We start from the raw sequence: 21,243 nt of genomic DNA, 5'->3' as shown, positions 1-21,243 counted from the left end.
AATAAGAATAACACAAGCAATAGTAGTTTTTGATCCTATAAATTTATTTTAGTTGCGTAAAGACTTTACATGGACCGAATTTACATAGCAATATAGTTTATTGGATTTAAAAATAATAAAATTCTTAGAACATTTTGTAATGTGTAAACAGTTTGTTGTTGCTTCAAATAAATTTTTAATTATTGCTTTGAATATTTATTTCTAAATAAACAGAAATAAGTTAATTCGTTCCTTTAAATAAAATATTCATTTCTATTTTCACTTATGTGAAATTTATATCTATTTGGTAAAACATATTTTATACTGCTTTGAATCTTACTTTAAATACGTATTAGTTAATTACGTATTAAAACGTACATTATTTCCAATGAAATTTAATAATCTGCAGACTGACTCAAGCAATATATTTTTTAAGACTTGCTGTAAATTACCCAAAGATATTTAGTTAGTTAAGCTATATTCATTTCTGTCTATCTGTTCTTATAACCACACGTTATCCTAAAAACGAAATGGCCTTAAAATGTAGTGTAAAGCCTGAATTATATATATCGGAAAAACTAATTTCATTGATCGTTCATGTAACTCAAAGTAGTTTCCGTAAATGTTAGTTAGTGGTTTCATATTGTTTTATAGGTAATTTTGATGGGAATAAGAAAATAACAGAATAAATTCATTTAAAAAACTACCAGAGTAGAAACATAGAGGACTTAAATATAAGATATAAAAAAGTGTACGTACATACAGTATAAAACAATATAATAGATTTGATTTTTGGCGTTATTATTCGATAGCAAAATTTTAGCAAATTCATGTGTCGGACATTTCAAAGTGTGTTTTAATTATTAGGAACATTTATTTTTCCATTGAATTAAAATGAATTTAAGTATTTGCAAGTATTATATATTAAATTTATTATTCTGCAACGTTCTTGTTACCATCAAGTTCCAGGTGGCCCAAAAGTCCCACCCCCCTCTTCTAACCTTTGAACAGAATTAAACAAACCAATATCCTTTGGGGGGTAGTTATATAATGACAAATTATGATTTTTGCGCTACATGAGAACTTAGCCTCTCAACCCAAAGTGGGAGGTTGGGGGGTCAAGTCAAAATGTTTGTATGTAAACTCCCATCAAATGACACTTCATTTTAAAGGTCTGTATAAAGGAAAAACAATGCCATAGACTAGAGGTCTCTATCTCAATCCAGTACAAATCAACGGCTTGTCAAAATTTTATTGAAAGGTTACGCTAAAAACACTATTTTTCTTAACTCATCTGTTCAGACTTATTCTTAATACTAAGTAGTGCTAAAGTAAACTTAAAAATAATTAAACTCATCGTTTGTTTATATTAATTTTATCAATATATTACTATGTATAAAGCTATGAAAAATATATTATTTTTTTTTTCATTTTTATTTTCCCTATCAATAATCAAATTATTGTGCCTTTTTGCTCTACGATTTTAAAATGACCCAATAGTATTAGCTAAAATAAAAAAAAATTGAGGTATGTTTTTAGTTGTAGATAAAATTTAAGATATTTCTAAGAGGAAGAATTCAAGGTAGGAATACATTTTTTTAAATAATAATACAGGAGACAAACTTTTTTCGTAAGGCACATAATAAGATGCAGCTAACATATGGTTACCGTATATTTTATAATGTAAACAGAATAGGTTGATATTTTATGTATAATCATAGTCGAGATTAGAAGTTAATTCGATTTTGTTTATTACGTTACTATACCCCCATTCTACGAGTATAAAATATGTGTATAGACGTATAACAACCAATCTAAATTTGTTTCCTTATAACATTGATAACAAGTCACATCGATGTAAGTAACCACTGGAAAAGTGCATGATTCCAAATATAATATTTTAAATATCTCAATATAAAAAAGTAATAACTGTATACCCAGTGTTAAAATAATAAAAACCATATTAACCCATCGCTAACCTTAGGACAGAGTAAATTAAAGTAAGTGCCAACGTTGGTTGTCTGACAAAACTGCAATATTGCTAAAACGTGCCGTGACTCTGTAATGTTAAATTTTATATTAACTGTTGCTAACAGACTTGAACCTTCCAACTGTAAAATTGTTTGTATCATCTAATTTTGCCCAGCTTTTCCAAAGTCTTGCAAATTGATTTTCGTTAGAGAATGTTTCCCATAGCCCACAAGGAGTAATAGTAGTTGTAAACAAAATTATAGGAGTATTTTATTTTATCTGGCACAAACAATTATACCTTTTACAACATGTACATGAAATATGATTGGAGGAAGTAATGCGATACTAGTGCCCGCCCTAAAGATTATTCCTGTTCGAACCTGACGCTCGGCCAGCTCGAGCTCTGAGCCGCCAGTATCCCTAGTCTCTATCCATCCGTATGTCTGCCTCTCTGTTCGTAGTTTTTCATACTGTAATTTTTGTCTTCAAGGATGCGTGTGTGTATAACCACGCACATTCTAAGGATACGGTGGTTCGGAAGTCACCGTTGGTCCCCAGTTTAAGAGTTAGAGTGGGCTTCTTAGCCCTAACTTCGCCTAATAATATAAGACGTATTTACTTTTATAACCCGTGTCATTTTCAGGAATGGGTACGCGAGACCTGTGTAGTCTCTTACGCACTAAGTGACAGAGAGAGAGAGAGGAGAGAGAGAGAGAGAGAGAGAGAGAGAGGGAGATGGAGAGAGAGAGAGAGAGAGAGAGAAGGAGAGAGAGAGAGAGAGAGAGAGAGGAGAGAGGGAGAGGGAGAGAGGGAGAGAGAGAGAGGGAGAAGGAGGAGAGAGAGAGAGAGAGAGAGAGAGAGAGAGAGAAGGTCTTGTATAGTACAAGTTACTAGTCCAAAGTAATGAGGCTAACTTCCTAGTTTCTAAATAATGTATAAACGTAGGTTTTCTTGTGTAAATCTTTAACCAACTTTAGATTATGTTGTTGCTAAAAATAAGATGCATACAAGTTTTGAGTTATGCCTAGATTTTGCTTACTTATCTTCCTCTAACAATAAAGCTATTTTATTTTATGTTACATAATATATATCGATAAATCGATTGTATATATATATATATATATATATATATATATATATATATATATATATATATATATGTATAAATTATCCAAGACTGTCAATCCCAATCCACTATTTCAAAAGGAGAACTCAAGCATATAAAGAGTTTGGGTTTTTATTTTATTTCCTTAGGCGGAGAAAATCACTTGTCAAACATTTATATTATAGTGAATTATTGAGTATTATGGTATCGAGTTCCAATAGTAATACATTACAGGGAATCTAGCGATGAGAGAAGTCCACTTATCTGACTGTGTTAAGAACGCTTAATGACCTGTGAGCAGGGCATACCAAGTGGCTATTGTCAGATTTGGTAAACTAAGGACAATTGTAATCACTGATCTTTACTTTGTATTTTGTATACTTCCTTTGTGATGAAGCATATTAATTAAAATCAATGTTGTGATTTATAATACAATTTTACTTTGTAATGCAATTAGTTTAACATGCAGAACTCTCTTGTCAATTGAATATATTATCTCAGACTTTAATTGAAGTCGCATTCAATAAAGTTGTATTTTATTTATTTAAAAAATTCTTCACTCGTTCATAAAATTCTGTGATGGAAATAGTGAAAGACTCAGAAGTATGTCAAGGCCACTGAGTGGAAGCTGAGTCATATTGGTTCTCATAAAAGAGGCGAGTATAATATGTCATACATTTTCTACTATCTACTGATATTATGTTTAAACAGCTCATATTTGAAAGTGAAATTATTCTTATTTATGTAGGAAACAAACCAGAGAAATTAAAACCAACTCCAAATTTGCAGATATTAGCAATACATACTAATATACTGTAAAATAAAGCTAAAAATAAATTCGTAGGTAAAGGATGGGTGTTGAAGGACGTTGTTATGCAAATAAGGGGAAATTAATAGATGTTTAATATAAAAAAGCATACTAATAATTAATGCAGATGATTTTTAAAAGCAACAGAATTGTTAAAAATATTTTTCATAGCTCAGTGGTATAATAAATCTGTAATATTGATTTACTGGTCTCTTCTCAAGGTGGATAAACAACTTAACAAATTATTAAAATCAAGTTTAAATTAATCACGTCGTAGTAAATGGCTTTAACGAGCATAGTCTGGTTTCTAAAAAAAAGAAAATATTTAAGACTTCATAAATAATTTGGAGGCCAACCGATCAATCAACTCTCGGTTGAAATTAGATTGTTTGGTAACTCTTAAAAATGTGTTAAATCTTACACCCAATGAATCAAAAGATTATTTTTAATAGTTCATCTAGAATGAATCCATAAAGAAAGGAACAAACTCCACGTCTTGCTCTGCAAACATCTTGTTTCTTTCGTGACAGTATCCAACCAATATGTATTGCCCTCTGGTAATTTGTGAGTGGATGAACGTTTAATCCTGTTAATTAGTGACCTGTTTTCATTAGTTCATTATTAGTAATAAGTATTTAATTGTTAGAAAGTTTTAAATTTTAGGGACGGTGTGGATGGAAATAACTCATAACACGTTTGTTTTTGTTCCTTACATAAGTTTATCACAATGCTCTGGTATGATTAGTTTATGTGTTAGTTATTAGTGTTATGTGATTAGTTTATGTACCTTGATCTTATTTATATCTTGGGGTGGCCATCCAGCTTAGAAAAGGGATCAGATTGCAGATCCTGAAAAGTAGTGTTACTGATTTCCTATATTAATAAAGATTGAACATTTCGTGTTTGGGTTCAAATCATTTCATTGTAAAACACAAACTTAAAAGAAAGAAATAGTTATTGCTTTGAACATAAATTAATTAATTATCACCAGTAGATTTTGAGTTATCCTTGATTTATGGCATTGTTACAATTATTTTATATTTTTTATATTTGAGTTGTGAATTACTTTTACTACTTTAGAAACATTGCTTCAGATTTCAAATTCAGATAAATCTATAGTTACATAAAACTATTCATTCCAAGTGAAATTACTGGAAAGCTATGTCATAGAATTACAATTATTAAAAATTTACATATATACTTAGCTTTAAGGTACCTAAATATTACTGTTAATACAGTTAAGAAATTCAGTTCTTATTCTAACAGTGTGTACAGTATAAGGCGTAAACATACCTGTTTACTACACAAATTTATTCACGTAGTTTTATAACAATTTAGTTCGATATTTAGTTCATTAAGATAATTACATTCCATCCTTTATGAAGTTACACACTAAAACAAATACAAACCCTGACGTCACTTTATATGATAAATTAAATGAACAATAATTTGGTCAAACACTGAGTTTCGCTTTTAAGCAGATGAATTTACAAACCCACTGTCGTAATTCATCCTTATCGCGTGATCCTTTCCCAGGACCAACCCCGCCTTGAATTATGAATCTCCTTCCGCCTCATATATGCTAACACTCAAGCTTCTCGTCTTCATTCAAGGACATTCTTGTCTGTCAAGAACAATACATCACTGAAATGTATAAGAATCCCCCCTGCGGCATGACTCTAACAAATATTTTTTATCTTATTATTGTCAAAATAAGTAAATTCTTACAAATAACAAATAAACCAAGCAAATAAGTATACGACAAGCATTTCATATTCATGTTATTCCTGAAAACAAAATACTTGCCTCATCGGTAACTATAGAAAATGTTTAAACATTTTAAACTGTACAATAAGCTACAAAATTACAACCTAATCTATTTCCATAATATTTAATAATATAAAACTACAACTAGGAAATAACGTTGTTTTTTGTAATACAAAACCACTGTAAAAATATACCAATATTATATTCGTTAAAAATTAAATGTTCCTTCTTTTCGAATGTAATTACAGGTTTAGTACAATCGGATCTACCAATTCTTAAAAATTACAGAAAACATTTTGGGTAAACTATAAAAATATTATTTATGTAACGTCTCATAAGTGCAGCGAATAAATTTCTATTTCAATTTTGACAACCGTGTAACATTTTCTTCAGTAAAGTATAAGTGTGCAGTTTGTGGATTAATATTTAATAGTTTCCAAGTGGTGAATAAATCAAGAGCTAGTGAACTAAGGTAATAATATTATAAGGTCCTTCAAAATCGTTCATTATAAACTTGATACCCATCTAGAGTCATCATTATGTTATTGACTAAGGAAGTCACCAAAATTGTCACATCTGTCTGCCAATGTCCTGCACGTACAAAGTCATCAACTACCTTGGTTACCTAGGACCAGGTAACCTTAGAAACGGCTTAGAAATCTCGTTTTTAAGACTATAACACCGCTTGAAATTGGATTGGCGTGAATATGGGATACAGAACCTATTATTGTAGTCAAAATTACTATAAAACAAATACTTAACATGATTTCTTCATTTTTTATTAATATTATAATAACTTAAAATACTAGTGTTTTAAATAATGACACATTGTCCATAATTATTGTTCTGTTGAAAACCTTGACAGAAAATGATTTAAATCTTTTAAAATATGTGTGTAAACATACATATTTTTCATTTTGAAAATTAAAAATTTTGTATCTCAATAAAGCAATTTACTATACTTCAAGATTTAAACTGTTAGTACTTGATGTATCATGCAATTAAATTTTCTTCAAAAGATTAATAAATGATGAGCATCTCCATTCCATAACACTGTGTAGAAAACGTATTGTGGAAGTAATTCGAAAACTGAGCTATAGTATTTGGGGTCAGTTTGTTGTTTGGCGTATTGTCTATGATGGTAGATGTTGAGTATTTCATTGTAAATGCTATGTACTCCCAGCCCATCAAAAATAAAAAAAATGTATTAGGTATATGACTTTTTGCCGGTACAATTACCAAGAGCGTACATAATAATATTCTTCATAAAAAAAATAACTATGTTTAATTTCGTTGAACCAAGTTATTTTAAAACTAATAAAATAATTTATTTTTTTTATTTACTTTAACATATATAGACTAATAACATGTTTATACTTAACTTAAAAGTAGCAGAAAAATATTTCTACAAAATATCAAATATATACAATCTTTACCAATACACTGATCAAAGCAAGTTATACCTACACGTAATCTTAGAAAATGCCACTATCGTAAAATATGTCTTTGTTTGTCTCTCATTTGAAATGTTGAGGCATTTCCGTTTTCCAACAGTCGGTTTCCGTCACTTTGTGTTTTTATTCGGTCATTAAACACGAGTGTTCCGCTGATGAATGGTTATAACATTTTATTAATGAAGAAATCGTTTCTAATTTTCTAAAAATCTTTGCACAAATTACAACTATAACATTGTGTATAGAGTACAGGAATTATTTAACGACGGTATTACATAGTCCAGACAAAAGGGAAACAAGAGTTTCAGCTGTACACGTTGTAGATTTAACTTGGATAGACCTGCTCGAAGAGAAAGTTTTAACTCGGCTGCGCTGAATACTAAAACAGCAGAACGTACATACTGAAAATAACTTTTTTTTAAAGTAACAACATTCGGTTCGTTGAGTAACATCACTGGTCGACATGAATTTTGTTCATAAATTGAGTTTATAAATCAGTTTAGAGATTTATCTGACACCTCAAATGTCTTCCATTGCGTTGAATAAAATATATTACTTTGAAAATCTGAAACCTTACTGCTTTTTTCCAATTGTGTAACTGTAGCAGATCCGTATTAGTTCAAAATCATTCTATTATTCAAATATAGATTTATTGTATTAAAGGTGTCAATACACAAAACGCTCATGCAGCTTATGTTAGCATTATTAGATAAAATAATGTATATATATATATATATTGTTAAACACAAAATATTGTTAAATGTCAAAGTAGGTATTACTTAGTTAGGTTAGGTTGTTATTTAGATATTTTAATAAATGTGACGTCATATATTATTGTTGGAACTACTTTAATAATAGCGCTGAATTGGTACTAAATCCAATAAAAGAATCACGATTTGAATAAGTCAATATTGCTTATTTACGTTCAGAGCTGTCATCATCCTGACTATAAAATAATATTTGTTTGCTTATCTCAAAAACGATTTTATTCTTTATTTTAACCTAGATCTGTAGTATAGAAATGAGAACATATATGTCACCACACAACCTCATATTCATTGCAGACGTGTGGTAGATCGTGCTCCTGAAATCATGTATTCTTAAGTGTAATATTTGATAAATATGACAGAATATTAAAGTGGCATGAGTATGATTATAATTCATTTATACGAATAAAATAACACAATCAATACGCTTTTAGACATTATCTTGCTTAATTAGGGTATGTATAATATTTTATTCATTTGGGCCTATAAGTGTATTAATAACGCTTTCATAGTTATTATTATAACACTTGTAAATGAATAGTTATGTTTTAATGATATGTAAGATAATTTTATTTTTATTATTTTTATAACGTAAATAAATAAATTTATTTTTTTGTTATACATGTATATATATATATATATATATATATATATATATATATATATATATATATATGTTAGTCCAAATTTTTTACGAGGTTAAATGCTAGAGAGGACTTATAGTCCTAACTTTACCTCTAATAAAGACATATTTTATTTCATTTTCATTTCATTTCAGCATTTCTATTTGCAATTCCCGTTATATCTTACTGACGGATAGAAATGTATGCCTGAAGACAACTTAATCTTGCATCATGAGCGTATGAAACACTCGATCACCTCAGGGGAAATCTCAGAATCGTGTCCATGTCCCTTTATGACGCTGTTGTTGACTGTCAAGAGATTGCAGGTTGGATGCCGTGATATGGTACTGGCTCATAGAAAAGGCTCTGTTAATGGTAATATTAATTGTCCAAAGAATGCAAGATACTATATCTTTTTCTAAGGTAGTTATTTTAATAGTGTCCAATTCAATGGTCTTTAGACTTAAAGATTACAGCTTTTAAACTACATAATTTGATCAGGTAGTGTTATATTTTACAAAAAGCACCAATTTCAAATGTACAAAGAATATTGCATACATAGAAAAGGGGACATATTAATAAATTTGAAACCACTGAATGTTTTTTATTAATCTGGGGCGATTAGATATGTTACTATTAGGATAACTACGGTATCATTCCCCTAATGCTTAGGACTATATTTTAAAATTATCAGGACACTCGCTTTTAAAAGCGATCTTTGAGCAATGATTGTGGCAGGTAGACCCAGCATTGTTATGGTTTGAGATGATGTAAACAGTTAACTACTACTGCTATACTCATAAATGAATATAAATAATAGTGGTTCAGTTGGAAAATATGTGTTGAGAGGGATGCTAACAACTAAGATGTTTTCATTATTCGTTCTTTTTGTGTGTTGTTAAATCTATTTTTAGGTTTTTAGCTCGATGAAAAAGATTATAAGTTCTTCAATAACCTTCACAATTTGGTGGATTTCTGTCATTAGGCCTATATATGGTGACTTATATTTCTGTTTTCGATGATCTAATCTGTTTTGTTTTAGTAATTATTGTACTAAATCAAAATTAAAAATGGTTCTCAAGGTAAATAGTGAATAATTTACTAATTTATTAATTTTATTAACCATGTGTCCTTATACCTACACTTACCCTTACACTTTATTTGACTATGTTTATTATAATCGTATTTTTTAAAGACATATACAGATATTCTTTCTCCTTTGACAAAGTTTTACAAACTTTCTCACCAGAGTTCCCTGCCTGATACCTTCTGGTGCCAAAGTTTTAAAAACCGCTACTGCAATTTCTAACAAGAATATTATTACTTTTCAATAAACCATTTTAAGATGTAATACAATAGATCAATCTTTATTATTTAAACTCGATGTAAGAAGAAGAGCTTCTTATTTAATTATAACAGTTGTTATGATTTCCGTATAGTTAAAAACCAATTTAATACTAAATGACTTACGATGGAAAATCTACTAAATGTTTTCAGATTTCGTAATTTTGTCTGTTGTCAGCTCGTATATCCTGTAACCAGTTTTCTGACTAATTCTGGATATCTAATCCCAATCCTTTGTCTCTTATTGATTATCAAACTTAACTTTCAAATAAGGAAACAAAGAAGTGAATTTGTGTTAAACTCTTGAGCTTATGCTATTTCGTATCGTTAAATAGATCTACTACACCTTAGATAAAGAAATTTATGGTTTTCAATCTCCAATGGCTTACACATTTTTAAACGAGCTAAATAAAATAGGGGACTAAGAGTATTTTTTCAATATTGAAAAAGGTTGGATTTTTAATAGTTTTCCTCCTTGTAGAGATCTAGTGTCTTAATTATGTGTTTTTAACTGGGGGTGGGGGGGGGGGGGGGTGGGGGGGGGGGGGGGTGGGGGGGGGGGGGGGTGGGGGGGGGGGGGGGTGGGGGGGGGGGGGGGTGGGGGGGGGGGGGATACATCATTGAAACCCGTAACATTAGCGTGCTCTAAGTTGTATATATGTACAGTAAAAAAATAGATACAAATTAAAAAATTATCTACCTATTATTATCTAGGATCTATTAAATAAGAGATTCATCTAACAAGCCTTCTTCATAAGATCTACGCCAGGACTTTATCGAGGACCACAGAATACTCCCAATATGAAATACGTTCGGTTACATAAAACTTCAGGCATTAAAACTTATTTCAACGCACAATACTATGTTAAGGTCTGTTTAAAAATAGAATATTGCCTACCATCGGTCTCAAATTAAATTATGCTTAATATACAGTATCAACGAGAAATGAAGCTCATAACAGATAGTTTTTTTAGAAAAACATTAATTACTTTTATAGATCAAAGAGGATATTTTAAAAACTTTTCCTTCATTCTCACTTTCCTTTGAAAAGAAAACCTAATTACACAAAAATGTCCTTGGTTAATTCGTGGAATTCTTTTATCTTGAAATTATATAATTAAATTTATCATAGAAGAGTCATAATAGTTATGTGATTAATTTTCAATGATTCATATGTAAAAAACTTCTTTATCTATTTCTAAACTACTGCTTTTTTCATGTTAAATTTATAAAGTACCAATGATTTAAAATTCGATTTTTAAGACAAGTAAGACAAAAGGTTAATTTCTCTTACACTGATAAAGTTGGAAGCTATTACATTTCTATGAATATAGAAATATTATGAAAATAACCTTTTACTTTTACTACATTTCCAAATAAGTGTATTGATATTGTATTGATATTTGTGACAAACTTCAACTAAATATAAAACAAAATTTTTAGATGATTCTAATTGATACTGTTCAGTAAAGATAGAACTTAGCGTAAACAAATAAGTTACTACTATAATTTGAGAGACTTTATGTGTTGAAGTATACTTCTATGCATGATCACTAGCATACCTCCTGTCGTATTTCATCCTAATCACGTGATCCTTTGCCAGGACAAAACCACCTTGAAGTATGAACTTCGTTCCACCTCACATATAAACATCTTAAGATCTCATGGTTCTTGTCTTACAATTCTTCATTTTGTTTGCCAAGGACTATAAATCATTTGGATGCATTGGTAATTCGCACCTACCGTTTCATTATACTAAAATCTTTTCCCTTTTTTGTCTGATGTCACAAAAATAAAATTTTGCTATGTACTAAAACAGAAATATGTGATTATAATCTAATTTTATTATTATACTTTACTATGGCACACGTTACAGTAATTTTTATAGTATGATAAGATAATGGCAATCTATAACATAAAGACAATAACACTGAGCGTAGAACATAAAACATATATATATATATATATATATATATATATATATATATATATATATATATATACCAATTTGATTTACAGTGTTTATAGAAATACAATAACAGCGGGAAAATGTCAGAGCTAATTTACACGTAATATTTACTTCATTTATTGAAAGTTTGACTTAATTATGGGTTACTAATGTACAGAATTGTATAGACATTTAATTCCCTTTTATGAAATCAAAGAAAATCTGGTTAATACTACCATAAAATGTAAATAATTCAAACATTTTAATAAATTTAATTAGAAAAATTTGTATTTTTAATTTAACGTGCCGTATTATTAAAGTGTTGTTCATAGCCACCTATAGAATAGATATTTTCTAGGTTATTAATGTATAGGGAAACATTTTTTTTAGATACTAGATTATTTTCATAATATTGTACATAATAGAACTGATCTGTTACTGAGCAATAATTTGCATATTTCAAACTACAATAAAAATACATTATATAATTTACGTATTTTGATTATATACATTACACTTTAAATAAGTTTAAAAATTCCTAGAGTATTTCTCTTGCAAGTGGATGAGCCACACTGGAGGAGTTATTTAATTCCAAGTAAGCAATAAGCATAAAGCTAACGGCTTAAATTCGTAATTACCTAAGAATATCCTTTATTTACATCAATATAATTTATCTTCTCCAAAGTGTGTTTAAAATATAAAATATGAAATAATATTAAAAAATAAGTTAATAGATATTTTAACTTTCAAAGGATTTGAGACATGTTTTTCACATGCTTCTTATGATTTATTCATATATTACATCGTTGTACGTAGTATTCGCAGGATTTTAAGTTGCAGGATTTTTAAATAAAACCTTGTTTATAAAAACATATTGAAATATATATTACGCTTAATTATGGTACATCATTTTAAGCTTTTCAATAATAGTTCAATTAATAAAAAGACTTCGAGCATACATCTTGCATGACAGTAGAGATAGAGTTCTGGCTTCAAAAACTGCTGACATAATGGAACGAAATGACGATCCAAAGGGACTTGTTTCAGGATAGACAATTTATGCGATGACCTAATATAACAAACCAATATAGAGTAAACTCAGAACTGCTGAAGAATGTTAAAGCGTCGTGATTACTTTTCCTTTTTAACTTAAAAAAAAATAATCTCTTAATAAGACAACGGTGTTTAAACTAATTTCTAATCTTCCGGGCAATTGTCATCTTCTCAAAGAATCAGGCAAAAAATGTATGCATTCAATAAATCCATTCAAATGTAATTTGAAATATCTTGAAGAAATAAATATATTAAACAACAAACCTAATACTACTGAGTATTGAAGGACCGAATAGAAAGTAACCAACAATTTTTAACACAAACAGACAATAGTCGAAAGGACTGCCCTTTGACGTTTTTACCCTAAGATCAATAAGGTTCTTGCTTGGACCTAAAGCAACCCATGTACCTAGGGTTTTAAGTCTCTAGGGATTTTCCGTTAAGAGGTACCGTACAGATGGATTGTTAGATAATGCAAAGATTCTGAAACAGCTCTGATGGATCCAGGATATAACAAACAAAACGGATATAGCGAGTAATAACCATTAAAGTTTATAATTAAGGTATATTTAATGTGTCATACAAATATAAATTTATGGTGAGGTATTGATGTCAATAAACAATGCATAGCATTCTTAAACCTCTAAAATTATATTTCACACATTTTTAGCTAGTTGGAGGGAAAGATCATAAAGGGTAGAATTTTTAAAAGGACTTTTTAATTCACTGACCTTTATTTTTTGTTATAGTATGACACTAATGTATTTGATGAATTAAAATAAATTGTCATAAATATTCTCTTAAGTAAGGCCTGTTAGTACATTTGACCTGATACGTATGTTTTAGTTTTAAATAAGAATAATTTACTAATTTGCATACTGTACCTATAAAGTACGGAGTACGTAAATAATCGAATCAGTGATTTTGTATTATTAAAATTAAATCTTTATAATGTGTTGAAAAATTAAAAGTTACTGTACGTTTGGTGAGATTAATGTTTTATTTTCCATCTTGAATGTGATAAGTAGGATTATTATATGATTTAATAATCACGAATTTATATGTAATTAATCCATGTTATTGGATTCGTTTTATAAGCATACTATCTGTTACTATCTTGGTGTTTTGTTTGAAGTTTGTTTTGAACAATAGAAGGTTTTGAAGGAAACGGGATTTTACCGGAAATGTTCTTTGTATTTTCCATTTTGTGTCACTGCTATCTTCCATATTATGCATTTTTCAAATAAATAAATCTATATTCTACAATTATTAATATTCTGTAAATCAACATGGTTTCAAATGAGTAATAATTCAATTCAAATTAGCTTTCATTACAACTGAACTATTAATTGATCGTGGTATTAAAATAATAAAACCACATCACTAACTCTATGACAAGTTAAATTAAAGTACACGCCAACGTTGGTTGTCTGACAAAACTGCAATATTGCTGGAACGTGCCGTGACTCTCTAATGTTAATACATCAACTTACTGTTGTTAACAGACCTGAACCTTCCAACTGTAATATGGGGTTTAGTTCATCGTGTAAAACCTAACCTGTTTTATAATAGTGTAATAGTTTTATTAGAATTTAGGTCTTAATTACTGGACAAAATGCATGAACAAAGAAAAATAGAATAAACTATTTACTATTCTATAAGGTGTGATATCAATTTGACACAGAATATCGTGAGGTTTTATATAACGCCCAGTGAAAAACTGTTTAAATTATGGATTTGAACAATATGTACATAATAACTAGAGATTTTAAAAATATTTATATAAAAATAAAAGTTATTTTTAAATATTTATAAAAATATATAATAAACTTAAATAATAGTTAATTAAAGAAATATTCCCTTTAGCCCTAAATTATTAAAAATATAATGCTTCCTGGAAGCTGTTACCCAATAATGTATTTATTGAAAAAATCACACTGTTGTCTCACCTCTTTTATATTGGTTTATAATTTTGCTACCATTTCTTTTAATTTCTGTTTTCAGTGAAGTCATTATAGACGGTTAAATAAATATTTTTCAAAAAAGAATTACTGTATCACTATAACCCTTTATAACGAGGGAAATATTAATTTGTAACAAGTTAATTACAGAAAATACCATCCCATTACACAAGCCGACGAGTCTTTTCTCAGTAATCATATAATGATCGTTAATAACCATTTTAGAGTAAGAACGAATATATTATTAACACCAAATTTCGATCATTTCATCAGTGCAATTTGCCAAAAAGAGAAAACCTAGGAAGTAAATGTTTTCATTAAACTTTCTTATTGACGATGGAGTGACTTTAAACGGTAATGGGATTTTGAAAATTTTCTGTCGTTATAATGTGTTACCAAAAAGTATAACACTTTCGGAAAAAAAGTTTGAAAACTAATTTAGGGACAGCTTCAAGATAGATACATTCCTTCTTGAATGTAGCGATGCCTGTTACGGAGCAAACGGCTTAGTATACTCATACGTCATTGCAAAACTAAAACACAACGCCTTTTTATAAGAATATTTATAAATAATCTTATGATGGTCAAGATAGTGAATTCGTAATCTGTTTCCCTTTTCCAGCATATATGTCTCTTTAGTTTTATACTAATATATGTTACCAGCAGTGTAACAATATTTATCATTTAGTAATATAACATACAGAGATTTTTAATATGCACAATTTATTAAAACATTTGTTTTACAACAACGGAATGTTTCCTTGTAATTTATATAAACGATGGTTTATTTTAGAATAGAATAGAATATGAATTTATTACTTCGATTATTTACATAGTTTTATGTACACAATACAGATTTGGCTCGGAATTTTTAGCCATGGAATCAAGTCGAGATGGCTAGCACAAAACGAAATTGACAAAAAGAAAACGTCTGTTACAGTCTAAATAAACTTAAATCCTAGCGGTCCAGGATTTAATCATAATTTTTTTAATTGTACAGGATTTTATCAATCATTTATTTAGATTGTATAATATACATTTTTCAAGATGGCCTAAATACTTAGCAATTCTTTTATTTTTGGAAAGTGGGTGCCTAGAAGCGGGTTTGCTTAATTATCCCGTAATAACTTATATTGATCTAGTTTATATGTAACATACCATACTAACATTTGTCTCTTGTTGCGTTATTTAAAGATACACACACACACACACACACACACACACACACACACACACACACACACACACACACACATATATATATATATATATATATATATATATATATAGTTTCTTAGGACAGTTTCATAAGAAAACTACAATTTTTTTCGTAAAATATTTCGTTGTAATTAACAACTTGTTCAAGTACACTTTTAAAACATACATAGAATAAAATAAACAAACTAAAGAAGAAACACCTAATAATAAACCTTCTAAATGTAAATACAATTTTGACATGTAAACCAGTTTTGATTAGTTGTTAATTTAACAATAATAACATAATATAATATAATTTTGAATTTAGGTAAATTTGTATATCACAATCTAATTATTCAAGTGGAAAACAATAATTTTGCGAATGTTAAGTCCGTATGGTTGTTTTGATTTTAATATAAGTTGGTGTGCCTATTCATTATTCCTTAAATTTAAATCATTTCGAGAGCTGTTTTCACAAGGAGTAATTTTGCTTATAGCTTTGAGTTCATAACAATCCTCAAAGCTTTTGCTGTGGTGAACAGCGTGTAAGGCTACTGGTTTTTGTCGTCTTTGTGATTGATACAAAAACGGTGATCGGTCATTCTTACCCGCAAAGAATTTGAAGTTTGCCCAATGTCGTCTTTGGGACGAAACCTACAGGTTAGCTGGTAAATTGAATTGTAGGAGGTACAGTCCAGTTTACCAGCTATTGGATAAGTTTTTTAGTTTGACGCTACTTTGGAATTAATCGGTCTTATCCATAATTTTGCAAATACCACAACGTGGTTTATTACATGGTTCACAGCCAAAAGATGGATTTTCATAAATTTCCAACATGAATTTTGGGCCTTGCAAGCATATTATTCAATTCAAATTTTTAGGTCTCTTAAATACTATTATAGGTGGCCTGAAAAAATAATTTCTCAGTTAAGGGCGAGTTTTTTAAAAGTTCATAGCCAATTTTCATAACTCTATTGAATTAGTGCAAACCAGGATAAAATTTTATTATAAATTTAGGATCATTTTGGAAGTGATTTGGAATATTTGTAACCTTTTTTGGTTGTCTGAGCTACCGGTTTAAAAGTTTTTTAGGGTATCCCCTGTTAGAAAAAGCTTTAGTAAGTTTGCTTTTGTAAATTTTGAAATCTGAAGCGTATTTACATAAGGATTTGGTTCTAATGGAAAGACTTTTTGGAATGTACTTTTTTACATGATTTGGATGTCAGCTAAAGTAATGTAAGTAATTCATTTTATTAGTACCCTTAACATGTATTTTGTTTTTTAAAATACGATTTTCTAGAAAAACTTCAACATCCAAAAAAGTGACGATTTTGTGATTAATATTCCAATTAAAGTTAAGACACGAAAATTTATTTAAACTATCAAGGAAATGATGAAGTTTCTCTAACCCATGATTCCAGACTACAAAAATGTCACCTATATACCTATCTTAGCCACAGTAAAGGAAGGAAATTTTGAGTTTTAAGAAAATTTTCTTCTACAAATCCCATAAAAAGGTTAGCGTATGATGAGGCCATTCGAGTACCCATCGCCGTTCCATTAATTTTGAGATAGTTCTGATCCATGAATTTTAAATTATTCATTTTTAAAAATTAAATGAATGAGTGAGGTTAGAAAGTTTGTTGAAGGTTTAGTATTATTTGGTCTTGTTTCAAGAAAATGTGTGGCGGCTTCCAGTTGTTGCATTATAAATATATTGCATAATTATATATATATATATATATATATATATATATATATAATATATATATATATATATATATGCAACTAATTTAAAGCAGTTCTACGATTTGCTTAGGGATATGTTTGCTTTAAGGTTTTTGGCGACAAAGACATCAATTTCTGCCTAAAATAGCCTATTTGAAGTGCTGTCAACTGAACATCCACTTTCGCAGAAATCTGCAATAAATGGGTGAATTCTTAATCTGGGATGAGCGTAACCTATTCCCAAAATCAATAATGTACTAGGAATTACACTCCGAGCCCTGATAATTTTCACATTTTAGGCCAACTGATGTCATATCTCATTCCTCTTCTTTATGTTGAACTAAACTACACAGCTTTGCTCTTTTTGCATATTTTACTACAATATCTCACATTTTGAATCTTTCATAGTCTATTCAATAATATAATTTTCCTAACTTCACAAAAGTTTTCACAATTTGTTGATTATCATCAATATTTCTTTCAAACTCGTATTACCTTGTTCATTGTTAGGGTTCCACAAGTTTGGGGATAAAATGTCGCACATCCGTGATCACAATTTCCATTAATGTGAATACCTATTAGAACATCTTGGACTTTTTTTACATAAACGGTAACTAGTAGACCTATTGGAACTATCCTTAAGTCTTGGAGTATTTTCTATGGCTAGACAGAATGTATTGTTGGTTTTTATGTCGTTAGGCAGCCATTATCAGTTTTTTTCAATTTATCGTTTAGTTCAGAAGAAATAAAATCACATACAATATTACTTAAAACCAATAACATAAATGTGACAGATAATTTAAATTTCTAAATCAAAATAGAAGACAAGAATACAAATATGAATACACTACCACACGAGAATTCTTTGTTTACCCAAGGATATCAAAGTTTATATTGTTAGCACTGAAATCTTCCTTGTCTCTTTCAAATTACAAAGTTAAGTAATTGGTTTCTAAACTCAGACCTTCTGTTGTGATAGCATCAAACTCCAAACCACTATGGTAATAGCTGCATCCCACACCTTCACTTACTACCTTCAGGGTATAATGGTAACTTTTTACTATATTTAACTTTATTCCATTAAAAATAAAGTAAAGAATTAATGTTTATACTTGTTAATCTGAGGACCTTACGTACCGTCAAGCATAATAGCTGAAGAGATATTTTCTTTAATATAAACAATATAAATATTATATTATAATAAAGTCCTCGTGGAATGCGTAAGGAACTTTCCAAGAGCTATAAAAAATCTGGATTGTGTAAGCATACAATCTGGTATATCTTAAAACCAACATAAGAATTTTTCTTAGGCAAATAGCCGATTGAAGCTGCTCTAGTGCTTGGTAGGGTGGTATTAGATATGGGCGTTGTTTGACATAACAGGATAAGCAACGGTTTTGCCGTGCAGCAACAGTTGTCCCCGCAAGTGTTGCGAAAAACTTCTGTTATTTTGGAAACGTGATGATAACGACAACGAATTCTTTCGTTCTGTTGTCGGCAACGGTAAGCTTGATCTGAAATCAGTCTAATGCGGCAGATACGAAACTCTTAAGCTGTTTTTGAGCAATGGGGTTATAATGAACAGAGCTGTAGTGTAAACATCATTATTAATTTTTTTATATTAAGTAGAAAAATTTTATGTTTTAATTATGTTTCATGACACAAAATAAATTGTTCTGTTTGACTCTGTTTACGTGTGTTCTAGAGTTGGAAAAAGTTAATATGTGTGTATTGTCTACTTATACAATCAAAAAAGTTAAATTATAGTTTGTTTTATTTCTTACTAATTAATTATTCCAATACAAACTGCAAATTCAGATGAATATTTTCTATAGTATAATTAATTATTAACGATAAAATTATATGATTGATTAATGAGTAATATTATAAAACCATATTTAAGTGTTTTGTTAAATTGTGATATTTTTTATTGGTCCAACAAAATTGTGTTTTCATAATACATTATGTTTATAAATTATTATAATCATAAATCCTTTCATTAATAATGTGAGATTAATGTTGACAGTTTTTCTTTAATTATACCAAATAGTACTTCTAACAATCTCAAAATACATTGCAGTAACGAGGCAAACCAGATTTAATAATAAAGTTTGAATAAATTATGATAATAACAAATTTTGTGTTTTAGTAATTTATTGAATATTTTTAATGTTCCATAAGCAACAGCCACTGAAATACGTTCAAAGAAAATTTCTGAATGGATAGACAAACGACCGTTTCGAAATGGTAAGTCGGCAACAGTTGCTGAAGTAACACGCTACCGCAACCTGTTGTCGGCTGGCAGAATAACGTCGCAACGTGTTGCCGCTAAATTCCCATTCATCTTTAGGCGGTGTCAAAAAGGTTAAAACTATGATCAAATACGAGGTGGTATTAGAATGTTTCCTTGCTGCACTAGCAATTTTTTGGACGCGACTGTTCAAGCCATTAATTATATTGAACAGCAGTGTTGTAGTGTGACCGTTATTATTTAATTCAAGGTCTCTATAATATCAGCCAGTAGCAACTGCCACAACAGCCGCTGAGTCATTGTGCCGAGTCTCATTACTGTGAGTGATTAGGATATGTCTACAAGTAGTGCTTTGTTTTTGTTTGTTATCATTACGTAGCCATTTTTGTGATGGTTGATAAATTCGACTAACCTCGTATGTTATTTTTTTCTTTTTCGCTTAGCAATCTATTTTTATAATTGATATACAGAGTGTCGTAGAACTCTCTACCAATATTTTAGGTATTATTCCAAGACCAAAGACAAAGTAAAGTTTCAAATTAAAACTTTCAATAATTAATTACATTAACAGTCACCATCTCGTTTTTTCTTAAATTTTAATTATCTTTAATTTGAGAACGCTTATTGTAATGTGTTGAAATTTTGCAAATAGCTATATAGCCTAAACGCCTAATTACAGAAAATTTTCAAATTTTTACAAGCTTCACTGTTAAAAATAGTGGCTTCATAAATATTTTAAGCACAAATATCTTAAAAATTGCATGTATTTAAAAAGTAAAAATTTTTGCATTTTAGTTAGAAAACTTTATTTAAAATTCAAAAGAATTAAATTTATAAAATCGGTTACTAAATATGGGACATAAAGCGCTTTTGAAAAGCCCAATTCTAGGCAATATCCACTGGGATTATGTAACAGTGCTGTTGGTGAGCCACAACAATCAGCTGTTTTCAATTTAGCTGCTCTAAGGTACAAGACACAATAAGAAAACATTATAATAATAAAGAGTTCAAACTTTTAATATATGATTAAAAAACTAACCACTCAAACACAACATTATAAATAACCAAGAATTCGTGATAGTCTATAAATCGGACCCCAATTTAGCGCAATTATTAAACACTTAGCAAAACACCAAGATAAGTTTGAAAGTTCCAGAGTATCCAAATCTAATGTGATAGCTATCCAAAACTCTATATCGCTCAAACTGGACGCAGTTCCAGAGCATTATATAACAAACATCTCGCAAGATAAAGGCTCAATCCATTTATAGACTATTTTAGGATATA

This window comes from Homalodisca vitripennis, chromosome 8 (genome assembly GCF_021130785.1).
Source record: "Homalodisca vitripennis isolate AUS2020 chromosome 8, UT_GWSS_2.1, whole genome shotgun sequence".
NCBI classification, from domain to species: Eukaryota; Metazoa; Arthropoda; class Insecta; order Hemiptera; family Cicadellidae; genus Homalodisca; species Homalodisca vitripennis.
Note: the sequence above shows the minus strand (reverse complement) of the source record.